This window comes from Mauremys mutica, chromosome 14 (genome assembly GCF_020497125.1).
Source record: "Mauremys mutica isolate MM-2020 ecotype Southern chromosome 14, ASM2049712v1, whole genome shotgun sequence".
Lineage (NCBI taxonomy): Eukaryota > Metazoa > Chordata > Testudines > Geoemydidae > Mauremys > Mauremys mutica.
This window is the reverse complement of record NC_059085.1, coordinates 32,193,516-32,214,471: the sequence shown is the minus strand read 5'-3', so window position 1 is coordinate 32,214,471 and position 20,956 is coordinate 32,193,516. Positions and strand designations below refer to the sequence as shown.

The 20,956-nt window shown below is 41.2% G+C and overlaps 1 protein-coding gene across 2 annotated transcripts in view; it reads right to left on the bottom strand.

Moving 5' to 3' along the window:
* Positions 1-20,956, bottom strand: part of CDH8 (cadherin 8) — a 211,005-nt gene that overhangs the window by 172,299 nt on the left and 17,750 nt on the right. The window lies entirely within an intron of this gene.

Here is a 20,956-nt window from a genome sequence, read left to right as displayed (position 1 = left end):
AGGTTAAAAAAAGAACTAATAAGTTCATGGAGGATAGGTCCATTAATTAGCCAGGCTGGGTATGGATTTGCCAGAAGCTGGGAATGGGTGACAGGGGATGGATCACTTGATGATTACCTGTTCTGTTCATTCCCCCAGGGGTACCTGGCATTGACATCAGAAGGCAGAACACAGGACTGGATGGACCTTTGGTCTGACCCAATATGCCCGTTCTTATGTTCTTATGGTTAGTAAAAAAAAAATGGGCTTAGGTAAGTCCTACCCACTCCCTGCTGTACTCTAATGTCCAATAATAGTAAAGTATAAGATTTACATTTGAAGACAATAAAGACAACAAACCACACTTCATCTATCATCAAAAATATTCCTGCTCCTTCTGAAAAATGTAGTGATTTCTTTAAAACCAGGGCTGCAGCATTGGTAAATGACAGCTAGTCTGTTGGATGACCCTCCATCAGCAAACCCAGAGTGGTGCTGGATCTGTTTATGATCAGAAGGATCAAATCATTCATCCATTCTGAGACTCTGCACTGTTATTGTAAGTAGGCATGATGTGTACAAGAATTGTGCTCTCTAAGATGAAGCAGGCAGAGCACTGGAATATGGAGATATGAGTGTTCAAGCCCACAAACCAAACCGAAGCTCAGAGGTTTCATTTTAGGCCTACCATGCCAGCCTTGACAGTGTTGTTTTAACAGATCTGTTTTGCCTAAAACTATTCCTTTAGCTTTGCATCTGCAATTTAGCCGAGGCTTTCATCCTCACTTCAGCACATGATTTATTTGGGAAGGGATGAAATAAATTAACTGTTCTGAACTGTGTTGCAACCCAGAAAATGCTAAATATTTGCCTATTCCTTCCCTGCCCTTTGTATTCCTCTTGTTCAACCTTATAAGTTGAACTGAAACTTCATATGTGTTTTGGAATTTGCAAGTATCAAGCTGACAAAAAATACAAAATAACAAATTACAAAACAGTCCATAAGCCAGTGCTTCAAGCCAAAGTTTAAATAATACATACTTTAGACAAACTATATTCATTCCACGGCAGTGCTGTATTAATCAAATAAGATGGCCTGTAGGGGAAATAACAAGTACTGGTAACTCAAATAACAACACTTCTGTTCACGTTTCCTTCTACAGGCTTATAAGGAGTCCTAATTGTATCCTGAAATTCATTTTTTAATGACTAGGTCTGTTTGAAGGTTAACATTTTGTCCCACTGAAATTAAGGAAAATATGCCAATGTCTGAGAGATTTGATTACCTGTATGAAATTATGCTCACTTGGTTGTTCCTAGGTAAGGCACTCCTGGGTAAAGGTATATTAAAAAGGGAATAGGAATAGTGTGTATAAAAAGAAAATATTTTCCAATTATGCTTCACAAGATGCTGAAAATATTACTTGTGACAGAGGATTATGAATAAGATAATTACTGAGGGCCTAATGTACCTAAAGCTACAATAAAGGAGAGAGAAAATTATTAAGTAGTTATTGACTGTTGCTACTGCTCTTTGTAACAAAAGGCCAACACAGTAGCAAGGACAAAGCTGTGCATAGTTTAGGTATAATGCATTATATACAAGGATACCACTTTACCACATATATTGCCCATCATTAGTTCAGATAAATGAAAATTTATCAGCTTTTACTTGACAGCCTGAATGCTTTATGTCACTCCAAACAAGCTTAATAGGATTTTTTTTTCTATTAAGAGTCAGGTGAAAAGAAGAGAGATTTAGAAATATATAGGATACATGTTCCCTAGTAAAAAAATCTTTCATTTCTCTTCTTACATAACCAGGGCAAGTGTAATGCATTCCCAGTGAGAAAAACTACATTTCTGAAGGAATCCAGGTTAAACTAAGGTGTGCAAAGCACTGAAACATGATAGAATTTGATTTCTGGAAATTAAACTCTCTCTTTTTACCCCATTTTTGATAATTCAGTCAATGAAAAGATATTCTAATTATGCAAATGTCAAGATTGTTATTATCCTAAACAATTAAATCATAAGCATGAAGATACAAGGAAACAATATTAAATTCAATTATTTTTAAAGTATTTTGATCCAAAAGAGGTTATGGCATAAATTGCATTGTGTATTACTGAAAAGCCAAAATGTCTCTACTTCAAACAAGGTGGGTGAGGTACACAGAGCACTGCAAGCTCAAAAGCTTGTCTCTCTCACCAACACTAGTTGGTCCAATAAAATATATTACCTCACCCACCTTGTCTCTCTAATATCCTAATATCTAATACCGACACAGCTACAACTGTACTTCAAACAGTTATTGTAAAGTTAGAGTGATCATTACCTTAAAATTACTCCATAATTTACTCTGTGTGGGAGGAAGAATGGTCTTGTGGTTACAGCATGGTACTGAGAGCTAGGAGCTTTGGGTTCTATGGGCCTATGACTATGATGATGCAATGATCTGTCCTCATAGTCCAACTACCTAAAGTCTCACAGTCGGTCATTGGGGCCGTAGGTGGCCATGGGTCCAATTTTGGGACTAGGATTTAATATGTAACCTTAGACAATTCACATAACCTCTCTATACCTCCATTTTTCCATCTACAATATGGTGAGGTCTTCTTTCTGGTCTTTTATTCTACCCATTGCGTTATTCAGGAACAGTTATTGCACTTTAAATTCACACCCTATCTTAATATGAAATTAACTTGTAAGTGTAAACAAGCAGTAACATTTGTAAAATGCTTTGAGATCATCAGATGAAAAGTGTTAAAAAGTGGAAATAATTGTATGTAGTGAATGCGGGGGTTTGAATGTATGTGAGAGAGCAACAGGAAGGATGTAAAAAGTGGACATTGGCAATTTAGTGACTTTCCTGCTACATAACAGATTTTCTCTGTGATGCAAAATGGTCTTATAACCAGTACATTCATTTTGAGATGCCAGAACACATCATTGCCACATAGGGTTTTGACCAGCAATCCTCACAAAAATCATTAATATTTGTAAATGTATTACATAGGGTACCCCAGTCACAAGGTCCCAATCCACCATGGGCATGTTGCAGTGCTAATGAGAGTGATATTGGATGCTTATGTTCCTTTGCTTAATTCTCTTTGGTAATTACTCCATCCCACTCATAAAACAAGATGCACTCCCAGTTGTTGTGGCCCCTCCTGATTAACAAGAATCCTTCCACTAAAACCTTCCAAAAATATACACACCAGTCATCATCACATTCCCTATTGTTTTCATGCCTGATTCACGTCTCCACACTATCCCCAATACCAACTAGCATGGAAGAGCTGAAGAAGGTCACACATTACATCTTGGAGCTTGTAGTGGCAGGGATTAGGAAGGGTCAGTCAAACTGGCTCTGCGGCAGTGCTCAGATTTGCTGAATAGTTCTTGGATTGAGTTCAACCTGCTGGATTTAAAGACGGATATTTTAAAATTCTTGGAACCCCCAAGCCCAGACAATTTGATGAGCTACAAGCTGTGATTGAAATCACATTCCAAGGATATTTTGGAGGGGAGACACTGTAGAGCAGAAAGTTTCCCTAAAGGAAATTAAGGATCTAAGATATAACATATTAGAAAGGCTTAATAAGGACAAGAGATTTACTAGAGGACTTGCTGTGGAAAGAATAAATCAAGGATTAAATACTATAGGATTATTGGTGTCCCTAATAATTCTGAAACAAATGCCCCTTAGATATTTCTCCAGTCAGTGGATCATGGGGAATCAGGTCAAATGAATTTCCAGAAATTTATGTCCTGGTTATTACAGTGAGAAAGTTACCAAGAGGACAGAATTCTTCTACGTGTATTTTGGTATGTACCAGTCTAGATTCTAGTGGGTTATTGAAGTTTTGAAAGCTGCTAAAAGTGAAATGGAATTTAGGGAATCAACATTTATATTCTTTTAGTGTACAAACCTACCCTGTTGAAATATCAGAGATTTGGTCTGACAAAGGAAGTATCTTAGGCCTTGTCTACACTACAGGACTATTTCGAATCTACTTAATTCGAATTTGTGGATTCGACCTTATGAAGTCGAATTTGTGTATCCATACTAAATACACTAATTCGAACTTCTGAGTCCACATTCACGGGGCCGGCGTCGACTTTCGAAGCGGTGCACTGTGGGAAGCTATCCCACAGTTCCCGCAGTCTCCGCTGCCCATTTGAATTCTGGGATTTCCCCCCAATGCATGCTGGGGGAAAAATGTGTCGAGGGTGGTTTTGGGTAACTGTCGTCATTGAACCGTCAATCACGCCCTCACTCCCTCCCTCCCTGAAAGCGCCTGCGGGCAATCTGTTCGTGCACTTTTCTGGTCAGTGACAGCGTGGACGCCACAGCACTGCAAGCATGGAGCCCGCTGCGATCCTCACCGTTTTCTCCTCCTCGCACTTTATCGTCCACCTCTTCCACATTCAGCTGCTGAGAAATTGGGCTACTTTTCAATGGTTCTGCAAGCACTGGGGGACCATAGGGGCCTTTTTACCAACATGAACGTCGTATGGCCGGGCAAGGTTCCTGATGCGTGTGTTCTCAGGAACTGTGGGCTGCTCAGACGCCTGCTGGAAGGTAGTTTCTTCCCGTACCACGAAATAACTGTTGTGGATGTGCATTTGCCTATAGTGATCCTCGGTGACCCAGCCTGCCCGCTAATGCACTTGCTCATGAAGCCCTATACAGGCGCCTGGGACAGCGACAAGGAACTCTTTAAATACCAGCGAGCAGCGTGACCTGTGACTGTTCAGTTTCTTTACAGAGAAGCTGAACCTGCCCCTGTTTCTTTACCCAGTTACTGTTGACTCTCCTCTTCGGTTAAATACCCCGTTCTCCCCGTTTCCTCCACTTCCAAGACACGTGTAAAAATAAAATACATGTCACACTGTTACTGAGGAGAGGTTTCTTTATTCATGACTTTTCGTTAAAGGGTCGAAACTGGAACGCAGACTGCGGTGGTAGGGTGTGCGCTGATGTAAAGACCGCCTCTAAACTCAAGGAATGACAGGCTCCTGCTCCTACAGCGGTCCGCATTGCCGGACTGCTTGTTTCAACGGAGCCTGCCATCCCTCCTTTTTGGGATTCTGTGTGCGGGGGGCTATGTGGCCTTGTGGCGGAGGAGGACGGATACAGATTCCTCTGCTGCGTGACTCAGCGGTCCACAACAAGGACCACTGTATAAGATCTGTACCCGCCCTCCCCCGCTAAAAAGTCACATCCCCACCGCCCACACAGAACCTGGAAACCACCTCCCATACCGACCACGGTGCCTGCTGACTGCACTGTGTGTGTTACCCGCTGCTGATCCGGCCCCCGTGTCTGTACCCTGCGAAAGGTGCCTGTCCTATGCAATTAGCAACGCACTTCCCCACGCACCCCATTCAAACACAGTCTTCAGTGAGGAAACATGACGGAAACAGTACTTAACAGCAAAGTATTTTTATTACTTAAGTACACAGTTATGGGATGGGACTGGGATTGGGACTTGTTTGAGTCCGGAAGGGAAGGACTTATGCAAACGTAGGGTATGAGAGCTTTTGGTTACTTGAGCACTCTGCTGGGGTGCAGTGACAGTATTCACGGCCCAGGGCGGGCATCCTCCTGGTTATTTAGGGTGAGGGGGGTATGTGACTTTGTGGCGGGGGAGGGCGGTTGCAGAGATACTGCCGGGGGCTCTGTCCTGCAGCGGTCCTGCAGAACATACACAAGTCGCCGGAGCGTGTCCGTTTGCTCCCTCAGTAGTACAAGCATTGCTTGACTCGCCTGCTTGTGTTCCTCACGCCACCTCTCCTCCCATTCGCTGTGTGAGCGCTGGTACAGAAAGACTTTCTCCCTCCACTGCCTCTGCTGGTCCGCCTCGGCTAGGTAGCAGCCCACACATTCATCGAAAATCGTGTCCCTTGTCTTTTTCTTTCGCCGCCTAATCTTCGCCAGCCTCTGCGAGGGGGATGCTGTGGAAGGTCTGGAGACAGTGGAAGCTGTGAGATGGGAAACAGTTAGTTAATTCCTTGCAATGATACTTTTTTGCGAACAATTAACTGAGTCTAGGCTGTCTCTGTGAATTTTTTGTTGAGACCCCTGTGCCTGCTGTTGCACAAATCATTTGCGCGGTGGATTCTGGGTAAATGTCGCCAGTCATTCCTTCCTCCGGGAAAGCAAGGGCAGACAATCATTTCGATCACGTTTTCCATGAAATGCCCTGGCACACGCCATAGCGTGTCAACAATGGACCCTATTTTGCCTTTTGTGTATGTCACCGTATGTGTACTGTATGCCGCTGACAGAGGCGGACCAGCAGCGCTACACAGCAGCATGCTTATGCTTTTGCATGACAGCAGCGATGGTTACCAGGCATACTGAACCATCTACCATACCATGAACTGGTAAGAAGACGGTAATAAGATGGTCATGGTTACCTGTCCTTTTGCACTGCGCCATTTGGTGCTGTCATAAGTGCCCCTGGTCGATCAGCCAGGGGCGCAAAAGCAAAATTTGGGAATGACTCCCCGAGTCAATCCCTCCTTTTTGGGTATCTAAAAATAGAATCAGTCCTGCCTAGATTATGTGCAAGTGTACTAGAGAACCACTGTATCATACAACCAGAGACCACAGCTGCTCTCTGTCCAATCCTGCATAAATTTTGAGCAGAACGCTATTCACAGGGTGTGCTCCTGAAACAACCCCAGCTGTTCATTCCGTTCTTCCCCCAGCCTTCCTGGGTTCCAATACCATTGTCCCCCCACTTGTGTGATGAAGTAATATAGAATGCATGAATAAGACACAGGTAGTCGTTTGTGAGAAATGAGTGGAAGGAAGCCTCCAGCTGCAATGATAGTCCAGAGATGACATTAAGGGGTGTGGAGGAGGGAGCCACTCATCCCTCTGCTAGTCCAGGGGCAATTGAATCTTTTCTTTACAATGAAGGGTGGGGGCTGATGGATCTCAGCCCCCTGTTGCAATGATGAGGACGGTTACCAGCCATACTGCACCATCTACCATGAAAAATTAGCAACAGGCGGCCTTGACCGACCGGTCCCAAGCAAGTTGGTACGGTTGTCATGGTTACCAGCCCTTTTGCACTGCCCCATGTGCCAATAGGCTGATGATGAGGATGGATTTCCATCGTTTTGTACCATCAGCCATCCATAGCGTGGGGGGAGCAAGGATGTTGGTGTTGAGTGCTGCACCATCGCGTCTATCTGCAGCATTCAGTACAGATACGGTGACATGTAAAAGAGTCAACAGAGGATTGTTTTCCCTTTAACTTCTGGGGGTCGGGGGGGTGCGTAAATTGCCGAGCTATGCCCCGACCCACCGCGGACACTGTGTTTGACCCTAGAAGCATTTGGAGATCAGCCAAGAATGCAAATGCTTTTCGGAGACAGCAGGAACTGTGGGATACCTTGCGTCCTCGTTCCCCCCTCCCTCCATGAGCGTCCATTTGATTCTTTGGCTTTCCGTTACGCTCGTCACGCAGCTGCGTGCTGAGTCTGTGCTATGCCGTCTGTCCGTTTATTTATTAAAAATACTTTGGACCAGGCGTAACGTAACATTTCTTCCCCTACTTAGATGCAGGAGTCTCCGAGCGAGATCACCGTGAGGACGGGCACTGAAGGAGATAGAGAGCGCATGCTGCGTGAAATCTAGCACGGACCTATGCAGCCGTGCTCTGGGAGGCAGTGCTCCCTGAATACTGCATGAAAGCCTCGCGCGGAAAAGTGTGCTATCACGGAGCACCCAATAAGGCAGCTCTCCCCAGGAACCTCCTGCTGATGCTTATCGATTAACGGCAGGAGAGCTTCGTGGCGTTCTCCCAGGAGGATTTCTGTTCTATCACCATATATACAGAGACCTCCTTTTCACACACTTCAGATTCCTGTTATATTAAGAATAAAAGTTAACATGGTTAAAGCACTTACCGACTGCTCCTACCCCTGATTCAGGATCCGGGTTCCTGGCCGGGGAGGGTTGTTGGGGGATCTCCGTGACGGTGATGAAGAGATCCTGGCTGTCGGGGAAACCAGCGTTGTAAGCGCTATCGCCTGCCTCGTCCTCCACAAACCCTTCCTCATCTTCCCCGTCCGTGAACATCGTCGAGGAACTGTCCGTCGACACTGTCCCATCATCAGAGTCCATGGTCACTGGTGGGGCAGTGGTGGCAGGCTCCGTAGTGTCCATTGGCCGCTTTGATTTTTTGGTAGCCTTGTCTGGGGTCCTTGATTTTCACGCGGCGCTGCGTTGCATGACGGCTATATCCTCTGTCTGTATCATGGCTTTGGAGACCTTCTCGTAGATCTTTGCATTCCGTTCGTTGGAGCGCAGCTCCGAAAGCACAGACTCCTCGCCCCACACACCGATCAGATCGAAGAGTTCCCGGTCAGTCTATGCCGGGTCCCTCTTTCTATTCAGAGATTACATGAACTCCTCTGCTGGAGAGCTCTGCATTGCTGCCGGTGCTGCGGAGCTCGCCCCGATGTGCAACCAGAACGTCAGATTCAAACCGCCCAGACAGGAAAATGAATTCAAATTTTCGCGGGTCATTTCCTGTGTGGCTGGGCAGAGAATCCAAGCTCGGGCTGCTGTCCAGAGCGTCAACAGAGTGGTGCAGTGTGGGATAGCTCCCGGAGCTACTAAGTTCGATTTCCATCCACACCTAGCCTAATTCGAACTAGCCATGTCGAATTTAGCGTTACTCCACCTGCCGGGGTGGAGTACCAAATTCGAACTAAAGAGCCCTCTAGTTCGAATTAAATGGCTTCCTGGTGTGGACGGTTGAGCGGTTAGTTCGAATTAACGCTGCTAAATTCGAATTAAAGTCCTAGTGTAGACCAGGCCTTAGAAAATAAGCCTTAAGGCTAAAGTGATGCTTCTTTAGGTTGCTCATCTTAAAATGGTGAGAGAAATTCTTATATTTTCTGATCTTTCGCGGAATCCATGAAATTTGCAGTGACTAAGACAGACATCTGTATTGGAGACATCAGTTGGCATGAGCATGGACTTAACTTTATTAATATTCTTCTCTTTTCAAATATTGAATATAAACATTTCAGCAACACTTCTGAAAATGATTGTATTGAACCTACAGGTTCGTCACTAGATATGGTTGTAACCTGCAATTCAACATCTAGCCGGAAAAGAACTTCATAATCTCCAGTGGATGGCTGAGCAAAATAAAAATTTCAATCCCACATGAAATTCCAGTATTTCAACATTTATTTTCATCCCAAAATAGGCCAAAAAGTTGAAATATTGAAAGTTTTGGCAGAATGAAATTGTCTGAAAAAAATCAATCCAGAAATGTCAAAACATTTTTGGTTTTATTGTAAAAAAGACAAAAACAAACAAACAACAAAACATTTTGGTATTCCCCAAATTGAAAAGTTTTATTTCAGTTTATTGAACTGAATTGAAACTCTTCATTTAAAGTAAACTCAACTGTATTTCCCTATTGTCTTAGTATATGATGGGAGCTGTAGTTTGGGAGCCTGATGCCCCCATTTTCTACTATGGGCCAGGCTCTCTAACTAGACTACATCTCCCATTATGCATCCACATTGCTGCTTGGTAAGAGGGGAGGCCACATTGCATCCTGGGACATGTAGTTCTCCATGGAGCCCAGGACACAGGAGAGAATGGGGGCCTGAACTACAACTCCCATTGTGCCATCTGCCACAAGAGATTGTAGTTTAATATTGAACTGACTCAGAACTAAATGCTCCTTGGCATACGTTGGGAATTGTGTGGGTTTTTGTTTTGTTTTGATTATACTATAAAAGCAAGTATGCCTAGGATATTTTCATCTTCGATTGCTGGCAGCCCTAGTAAAGGAATCCTCTATGTTATTCAAAGTGTGTGAGTGTTTATGTGAACGCAGAGAAGGCTAGAACCTGGAAGCCCTACTGCTTGGAGAGGTTGCAATTGAACTTATGGAGACACAACATGCTACCCGACATTTAGGGGACTGGTGTAGTACAACAACATGCTGCAGAGAGGTTGGCTACAGCATCTTGTGGCCACGTTTGTAATGTTTATATGGTGCATGGGATGCACCTTTAGTCTGTGATGTATTTATTTCAGATGGGTGTCCTCACAAGGATGAAAATCTAGTTCTTCACAATTTGCTAATTTTAAAAAATCCTTTAAATCTCAAAGCATTTGTTAACACATATTCTACTTCTCTTATTTTCTGTAGAATTCTGGCAGCATCCCTCTCTTTGACTCCCTTTCAGCCAAGAGTAGTAGACATGGTTAAAACTTTTTAAACATTTTTTTTCCTGAACAGTTTTAGTTTTGACAAATCTCTTAGACTCACAAAATTTTAGGGACTAAGTTTTGAATTTGTCCAATTTTGATGTTTTCAGAACAAAAAGATTTGGGGAAAAATTTTAGTTGAAGTGACGTCATGTCAACATGTTAGTAAATTTAAACTAAAAAAAAGGTTTAAAAATAAAAAAAGGTCAGTTCCTGGGGGGAAAAAGTAAAATTATCCAAACACAACAACATTTCAATTGACCTGAACCTAAAAAAGAAAAGAAAACAAAAAAGGTTTGTCAAGTCATGCAAATTTTCAAGATTTAGACTATTCCTCCCAATTTGGGATACAAAACATTTCAAAATTTCAAAAATTCTCATGGGATGTGAAAATTATTTCCCGCCGAGATGTAACTTGAGAGTGGCTGTCTGATGCGGATTTAGGTCTTTGGCAGGCTGATTGATCAAAGAGACTACGAATGCTGCTGCACCTGAAAAGGATGCTAGAAATCCAGCTCTGCAAAGCATGAACTATTTCCCTCTAATCATTTTCAAGGTGTGATAACACCATAGGTACAATCAGTTAAGAAATGGGCATTTGTCTTATTATAGGAGCTTTTAAATTGTTAATATACGCTGTTGCACACTTATTACCCTATCTTATCTTATTTCTCACTCACACCAGAAAAAAAATCAATCATATTGATTCCTGTAAGAGTTCCATATAGTATTATGTCCAGATATATTGTGAAATCATTGTTCCCATTAGTGATCCAATGGGAGGCAGCATGATCTCCTGGATGGAGCACTATATTGAGCGTCAGGAGCCCTGGGTTCTGTCCTCAGCTAGATTTGCTGTGTGACATGGGGCAAGTCACTTCCCCTCTCTCTGCCTCCACGTCCCCTCCCAACTGTTGTCTGTTTGGTCCATTTTGATTGTAAACTCTTGGTGGCAGGGATTATGTGTTTGAATAGTGGAAGCAAAATGGGGCACTAATCGTGGTTGGTACCTCTGGGAGCTACCAAAAATAATATTAATAACATTAACATGTGTGGATGTTTCTTATTTGAGAAGATTTATGATTTATTTTATTTCACCACCCCAGTGTTCTGGGAGTAAATACAAGGTTTATAAAAACTACACACTGCAGTAGCAAGGTCTAAAGAGAAAGCCCAGCCAAATTCACCATCGGTTAAAACTCACTCCCACCTATCAGTGCATCCCCTCCTGCCAAGTAAAATCTTACTATACACTTTAAATTGTTTATATAGCATCTGTTTACTCATATGAAAACTCAATAAAATGTAAGTTTAATCCATGTATACATGTTTATTTAGATCAGCACCTGCTTTCAATTCATCGAATAGTCTAGCAATTATGTATCACCTCCAATAAAATCATCAAGATCCATTAATAACAAAAGTAAGTTAAAGCCAATACAATAGTCCACATTTGTTAAGTCGTGCTTCAGATGATTTTGGATGAAGGAAGAAACACAAACACTTTGCCTCTGGCCTTTTTTTGTGTGTGTCTCTGTATGATACAGCAACAGTGGGAATTGCAAAACATGCCAATGATCTACATTCAATGCCTTATACTGCATAGTGATGAGAAAGCATATTTGCCTAATAGACAGATGCTTTTTAAAAAGACAGCATGGAATGCATATAACAAATATACTAATACTTATATTAAAATACTATGTTAAAAGAATGCTTGTTAGGTTGCAAAGTCAAGCTCTCGAAAGTCTGAAAATGCCAGATCTAGGATTATCTGTTCAATTTCAAGTCAGGCCCCTTATGAGTTTACCCTGTGCACTGAATGAGGCAGGGTCTTGTGGAAAAAAATGGTATGTGGTCATGTAATTAAAGATTATCAGAATGCATACACACAAATTAACGTTGCTCCGGCAACTGCAGATCTGATGTTTCCTAGCTCTTGAGTACTCAGCTATACAACCTAAATAACACTCTTTTAATGTCATATATTTTATGTAGTTTCCTAGATTTTTGTTAAAGAAAAAAGGTAGATCCAATTATATTATTCACAACAATAACAGCACCCACATCTCACATCATCATGAAGGTTTGAACCTTGAACTTCAACACTGCAGCAAAGACTGGGTCTGTGTACTAGTTCCAGAAAGTATTTGGGGAAATCTGGCCTGTCTCTCTCCCCTCTCCTCAGAATTGGGGGAACAGCATCTCCTATATGGGATCTTAAGGAGAGGAGGATGGGCCAATGAAACCATGTTCTGAATTTGGAATTGTTTATGGATGGTGCCGGGAAGCGGGGAGGTGGAGAGGGAGGGAAGAGGAGTCCAGCCTGGCTCTCTCTCCCCATCCAACCAGGAGGTGTGGGGAGATTCATGACATATGTTGTGCATCCAGAGGGGTATTTGGGCCATGAACCAAGTCTGGAAATGAGAGCAACCTGGCTTCCTTTTCCCCATCTTTTGATGCATCTGCACCAGTAGTCCCCACGTGTTCCCACTGCAGAGAATGCTGCTGCTGCTTTGGCAGTATCGGGATCCTGGCTTTAGAATGTTTGTGTTTAGTTATTATTTTGGCAAGCTGCAATAATTTTCCTGATGAACAAAAGTGGGAGAGGGGAAATGGCAATTTTTAACACTTTATATCTCACTAAAAGATCAATGGAATTTCATAGGACACAGACAAGGTACCTCTCTCTCCTGAAGGCTATCCCCTGCTGACTATCAAATGTTTGCTGCAAACAATGGAAATGTGAGAGCTTCTCCCTCATATAATAATACGAAGCCTGATTGAAAGCCCATTGAAATCAAGGGAAGGATTCTTAACAGTTAGATAGATGGTCTGTGGATCAGGGCCATATAGCAGGTGTCTGATGTATGAGTCCAACTCAAAATGTAATTCTATTCATCCATATTATCTGTCCATAATCCATTGTGTCTATATTTCATATTTTCCACAATTAATCTAAAACTATGTTTTTCTTCCAAGGCATTTACTATCCTGATTTCTCATGTTGAGTCATTACCATACGTTAGCATTGTTTTTGTATTAAGCTTGTGGCATGATGACCTTAGAAATAAAGTTATATCCATTCTGATGAAAGAGTTAAAGGTTGGGACTCTTTTCTTTTTCTCCCATGCCCAGGGTACATCATACCCTAGATGTTTAGTGCCACTTGGTGGGATTCTTCGTATGCTACTCTCAGCAAAGGGGAAATAAATGAGACAAGATGATTGGGGCACTCTCTCCTGCTAAGAAATGTCTGTTTAAATAAAGTACCTTTTGTTGGTTTTACCTGCAACTGGGCTCTTTGTCTCAATTAGGTGGAATATGATTAAATAAAAGACCGTCTCAGAAAGGATTGCTGGAGGCAATCTAGCATCAATGCAGAGCACATCAAGTTTGAAATACTAGCTCAGGGCTTCACTCTCTTTTCAGAAGGGGCTGGATATGCTACAAAGGTAGCAAGCACCAGCACAAGAATGAGGGAAGGGATTTCTTATGTTGCTCCTAATAATTCCTCTGGTTAATTCAGGAATGGCATGGATACTCTCCAAGGGAAGCCACACACAGCTCTTTTTAGCAGCTGATGTGGTGGCCATGAAATAAGGGCCTTGCTGGAAATAGTGGAATGGGAATCTTTTTGGCCGTAAGAGATGCTCAGCTGTTCCCCCAGGAGAGAGGAAAGGTATAGCTATATATTTGCTATTAATGGCCTCAACTCAACTAGGTACTTCACGGGAGCTAATAATATGCTTAAAGTTAGGCACATAATTAACTTGATGAAACAGGGCCTACATGTATGATTTTCTAAAATAGTTTACTTAATTTTCCCTGAAAACATACTTCAGCTTCCTCCAGATTAGTGCCTTTAAACACTGCCTAAAATACTTACCACAGTGCTGTATGGTCCATGGCTTTATTTTTGCAGCTAAGCTGAGTGACTGCTTCACATCCAAAGATTAAACTGTGAAGTCTCTTATGGCCCATTAACTGGAGAGCAAACATCAGCAGTCTCAGATTTGTAGTCTTTGGGTCTGTCACACAATGCTATGCAGCACATGAGGTACCAACTAGCTGGATAGAACCAAGACCTTTTAAATAAGAGTCTCCCATGCAGAAAAAAAGATTGTGCAAACCCTTTCTTGTTATTTTCACACAGAGGCTGATTTTCTTCATGACAGTTGTCATATATGTAGGTATTCTAGTCTAAAAAACTGAAAACTGGGTGTCTTAAACACACCTCTCAAATGTCCTTCATTCCAACATATGTCACTCACTTTAGTCCCAAAGTTACTTCTGTGTCCCACCATTCTGATGTTCCCTCTCTTTTGCTGTCAAAAGTTATTTACCTCAGAAACAAGGAAACATAAAACTGTGATGACACAGAGTCCAGCTTACACTTAAGGACTGAATCCTGTTGTATTTCATGTTTCCTGCCTGAATAATTTGTGTGTCTTTGTCACACATTGTAGCCCACGTTTGGGCCTTGGCAGACTGAGAGAGAGATTTCTCAGGGCTTGATGATAATATATTCAGTCCTTCACCTTAATGGTTTGACTCCGACCTGCGTTGTCAGCTATGCTAAGGCACTACCAACTGATGGCTCTTCAATAAGCTACTTGCCGAACCAGTTCATAATGGACAGGTGTCTGTTTCTAAAAAAAACTACCTGCACAACTGGCACTAATTGGTACCCATGTTGATAAGAGGAACTGAATCGTCCTGACAGCACTGGAGGTGGTCCCTCCAGGTAGAATCTGAAACCCATTTGAAGAGCAGTATGGGGCAGTTTACATCATTATGTCATATCTGTTACGTGGTCACAGAGGACTCCACTCAGTTTTTCATGCTGTCACTCTAGCACTTTGCATGGACATTTGAAAACCATTAAAGTTCATTAAGAGAAAAATAAAAAGTTTGGCTCAGTATATTGATTAGAACAAGCAACTAATTTCCCCCCATAGAGAATTAAGCTCAATTGGATCGACCAATCTTCTGGAAAAAAAATCATTTGTGAGGCTTCAGCAAAACATGTTAAGGAACAAATGCTAAGTAATAATAATATTAATGGGGCACCAAAATACCTGAATTCCTAAACGGAGTCACTGTGTAATCATACCCACAATATGCATGTCCTTCCTCACTCCTCTCCTTCCTCATGTGTTATTATATACACCCTTGTCTGTGAAGTCTAAAGGTTAGGGCCCAATCCTGGAAGGTGCCAAGCACATCAGAGAAGTGCTCTGCACCAAGGGCACACACCATGTCTCAGAGGGTGCTCGGCACATTGCAGGACTGAGTCCCTCATGTGTATTCTTCAAAGTGCCTTACACACTAATAGGTGCACCACAATCATGGGCCAGAATAAAATAGCAGAATAAAGTAGATTTTTTTCTAGCAGAATAAAGTCGAATTGGGGGGAGGGAGTCAGGGTGGGCATGGCAGAGTTCTGCTGCACTCAGGGAGTACCCAGCCAGCAGAACAGCCTTTCAAGGCCATTTTCAGCCAGTGCAACTGAGGCTGCTCTAAATTGTACCGGGGCCTAAACTGGCTTCAGGATTGTAGGAAGGGGATCATGAAAGTGGCTAAAAGCAGCCTTTGACTCCCCCTGTTCAGTTGTACTTACAGCAATACATAGGAATAAGGTCTGAGATTCTGCACCCAGCTATGTGTTGTTTTAACTAAAACCATGAGATCTCAATAGTATGATTTTTAAACGGCCTACACTTTGAAGAGATACTTCCAGGTACTTTAGTGAAACAGTTTGCTCTTGTTTAACATTACATTCTAGTAAGGAATCTTTTCTTGGTTGTATCTACTTGAATACCAGTTTTCAAAGAAACAAACACTACTTACACTGACACTGGAAAATTCATTACAAACGTGCCATTTTTATCAGGCTCATATAAAATATTGTGTGCTTCATTTATTGCTTTGTAGCAATATTTACCTAAGAAAAGCTATTCTCGGAACTGCGTACATACTTCTGTATTGATACTGGGACACATTAACAAGGAAATAACCGAAACAGGAGCACTCTAAATACTAGATACTGTACGCTGTATACTCTGATCCATTAGAAATAGGCAAAAAAAATGGGGGATGTGGCATAAAAATAGGTAAGAAAATAAATTCTATTTAGTTTTTTTTACTTCTGAGTGTTTATTAACAAATAACTAGGAAAAAAAGCCCTACATTAATGCACTATTAAGCTTACACAGGAAATAAAAAGGCTAAAACTCCAACAGCAATGGCAGCATTTCAAATCCTGAATGTTTCATGATGCACATTTTAGGTCATAAATAATAAAATACAAAGATAAGCAGAAAACAGGACTAGAAATACTACATGTATGTAATATGACTGGCTCCTTCTACAGCCCTTTAGCTGTAAAAACTTTAATGGTGCATTAAACAGGATCGCATCATCCCCTGAAAAGGATACACCCGCGGACTGCAAACTTCCGCTCCTTAACATTGATTTCCCCCATTCCAGCAAGAAGCATGTAGTTCAGCCCCTCTTAGGGATGGGATCCCTTTTGCAACATTAACAAGAACAGCATTAACACTCAGCCACAAAAAAATAATGGAACTAACTAGCTAATTAAATAAATAAAAGGACATAAAAATAAAGTAAATTTTAGATGCAAATACTTTGTCTGATGCACTGAATACATGAACATGCACAATGCGGAACCCATAGCTCAGCGCTATACTCTTCCATTCATGATGCTGTTTCCATTTTAAGGCTCAAAACATTATCTTTTCAGCGCCCCAGCCCAAGACCCAACCTGGGAACACATCATGTCCCTCTGTACTTTTCACCTCTGAGAGGCTCATAGGAAAGTACTGACAGGTTCTCACACCTCTAAGAGCCTGATCCAAAAACCATTGAAATCAGTGGAAAGACTTTCATTTACTTCATCAATCATGCCCAGAGAAAGATACAGACAACATATATGGAAAAGTGATTGCAACACATGGCTTTGGAGGTAGAAAGAAGTAAAGTGGAAGAAATCAGAGTGGGATCCTGAGAAGAACTGGGAGGGTCTGTGAGGACAGGAGGAGCAGCCTATTGAAAGAGCAACAATCTGACTGTTTGTCAGTACAGCTCCTTTGAGTCTTGGGTTTATTATTGAATTATTCAATATTGACTCCAGGAATGAAAAATAAAAGGCTTCTGTCATTTTCAAATCCCTTCTATGTGTTTCTACTGTTTTTTGTCTCCTGCATTGTACCCATAAATCATAACTGTAACGCAGAAACTACACAACCTATGTTTTGCCTGAAAATGTCTGTCTACTACACTGGGCCCTATGCCATTTAACACATCACAAATTACATGTACTATATATGTATCTTGGGCTCCATAAGACTGGTGAATGGGACCTGTGATAACATGTCCCACATATTTTATTAAGCAACTGCACAATGTAATATTTCCTAACTTTATTTTCTACTTCATTGTGAATTCTGCTGTTGTCTCCAATGAAAGAACAGTGACATTTGATACAGCACAGAGCTCATGGTACATCTGCCATGGAGTTGTAAATGCATGCAGAAGAGACTAAGAACATACAGCAGTATATCTCAAGTAAAAGTTCTAGCTAAGTAATCAAATCTTCGAGGACAGTATGCAGTGTCATCAGACATATCACTCCACAGTTGAATGAGATTGTCAGTCGCTGAAAGGCTGTCTGAAATACACAGTTTGCAGGTCTTCCAAAGCTTAAAGTACTACCTTTGGAAGGTAATCTAGACTTACCCTATTGCAGGTCAACATATGTGTGTGAATCAAAAGGAACAGATCATGGGAAATAAAAAAGACTGAAAGAAGATTATTTGTAAGTATCATGTTTCTGTACTGTTTTAAACAACATATTTAAACTTGTGTAGGAGTGTAGCTCCATTTAGCACAGAGCTTATGTGAACTTGAAAGTGAATGATTAGTGTCCATATAGGTTTTTTAAATTGTATTTACATCTGTGCAGTATTGGAACAATGACATTTCTTATTATGTTAATAATTCAATAACTAAATATTGATAGGTAAATAATAAGCATTTATGTAGTATTTTATGGGCATTATCTAATTAATCCTCCCAACAACCCTTACACAATATTTATATCCTCATCTTAAAGATGGGGAAATGGAGGCAGCAGGGTTTATGGCATGATCTTGTTCATACAGAAGTAAATGGCAAAATTCCCATTAACTTCAGCAGAGCAGCCTGTTGACTTCAACAAAGTCAGGGGCAAAGTTAGAACCAAGCGCTCCTCCTTTACTCATTTCACTCAACCACCATACCTACCTTGTTGTCTGACTGTCTATTTCATTTGAAAGAAGAAGCTTTCAATTCTCCTGTTAATTTCATCCTCCAATTATTGTCATATGCTAGAGAGACCACATCGAGAGCATAATTCTTTATGTACCTTGTAGTCCAAGGATAATGCACAATCGTACTAGATAAGTATGCAGCTGTACTGCATCAGTTAAAGTTCTGTCAGCATTTTAAGGTTTTAAGGTATCTAACATTTATGTTTCCTAATTCATACACTCTGCATGTGTGTTTTTACCTCAGATAGAACTATATTTTAGAAAAAGTTATCTGAACCCATGTACGTGTTTTTCCAAAGGGTTTCAGTATTCTATTTCATTTTCTATACAGGCTTAAGTGCCAATGTCACGAGGGGCTGAACACTTCCTCAAAGGTAATCAGTGGTCTCAGCACCCACTGGAGTGCATGACCCTTATCTTGAGAAGTGCTGATTCTTTAGGGGTGAGTTCTCAAAGGGCCCTATATTAGCCTTAGAAATTGTGTGCCAACTTTTCCCTTGTACAGGTGTGATTATCTAAGTATGCAAACCCTTGTGTTTGTATTTGCATATCAGAGCAAAGACCTAAAGACCTGATTTGTACACATGGCAGGTCCTTGGTGCATATTAGCATAGTAATTGTGCAAGCACTCAGATAGTAAGGTGACGAGAGCCATATAAGAACTGATATAAATGGAATAGAAATAGCTCTACATGAAAATTAGCCTTTGTTTAATTAGAATCACTTTTGGAGTTTGGCTCTTACGTTCACTGCACTTTCAGCCTTGTGATAGCATTGCGTATGTTCAGAGCAATCTGTACAAATACAGGTGTCTTGTGAATATAAACAGTACTCGTAACATGTAGCAAATGCAACATGTAAACAGCATTGGCTATGCACGCAGTAGAACACACATGTACAAGTGCAGCAAATGTAACAGCATGTCAGTGTTTTACTTTCTTATTCTGAGACACTCTACAATAACTCACTAAAGCGTACCTTGTAGAGCTCCTTTCATCCAAAAAGCTTTAAGGTCAGTCATAAGCTAAAAATGTTCTTGACAGAGGAAGCAATAGAAGTGAAAGAGCAACCTCCAACTGTGCAGGAACATGGTTAGGAGAAAGACTGGAGGAACAGAATAAGCAGAAAAGGGACTTGCAGAATATTGGTAAAATAGGGAGAGGGAATCCACTGAAAGCTCTGAATACCAAGAGGCTAATTTTAAATTGGAATCTGGGATGGGTAGTGAAACCAAGGAGGGTGACAGAGAACAGAGATGCCATACCTCCACTTGCTGGAGGCCTAAAAAAAGCAGTTGCCATTTTAAAGTTGGGAAGAGAGTTATAACCTGATTTTGGAAAATGTTGAGGACCCTCAACTCTCATTGACTGCAATGGAACTTATGCAGGCTCACATCTCTGAGGATCAGGCCTTAAGAGAGCAGAAGTAAAGGTGATTTTCTGGAGATAGCAATAGACACAGACAAGAATTATTAGGACATATTAAATTTAACTTCAGAAATAAGCCCCAAATTTCTGCCCTTTAGAACATGTTCCACTTTTCACTCTCTTCCATCTCTATCATGCCATATACTAATTATGCAGCAGTCCCAGCAACGGATATCGTGGCATTGTAACAATAAGTACTATTCAAACTCCTAGCAGAAGATGAGTTTAATGTCTTTTATTAGTTTTGCCTGAGGTCCTGTCCCCCCTCCTTTTCTCTTCATTAATGAATTTTAAACAATGCAGGAAATTAAATCCAAAAACTACTGAGCGTTACAGAAAAGTTAAGGCTATGATTGACACTGAAAAATAAACTCCCACAAAACTGAGACGCAGTGCTCTCGCTCTCTCTCACTCCTTCTGAGTAGCTTTAAGTGTGCTTGGGCATGGCTGCACATATGGTACATAAAATAAACTCTTCTGATAACCCTACTATGAAAGGATTAACTAAGGAGTGGCTGCCTTGATTCAAAATCTTCTTGTTTGTCATCTTACGTACTCTACAAAAAAGTACTCTCCTCATTGTTTTAAATGAAACTTGGAATATTGTATATTAATAAGCGTGTGGCCCCATTGATATTGGGATAATATGCTTTGATGCAGTCAGTAAACTAAGATAAATCTCCCATTGGTATAAATCAACATTAGTTTAAATTGAAAGTCAATGGACCTATGCCTGTTTGCACCATCTGGCCCAAGATTTGAAGCCCAAACTGATCATTTCACAAAATCAATTTAAGATAGCAATGGGTGACAATTGCTATTAGCATATTGGTCCAGGAACAGTTATCAAATCTATACTTTCTCTGTCTTTTCTTCAGTAACATGATAGCTATTGAAATTCCCTGTAGTACATTGCAATATGTACAGAATGCTTTAACATGAAATTATCCATG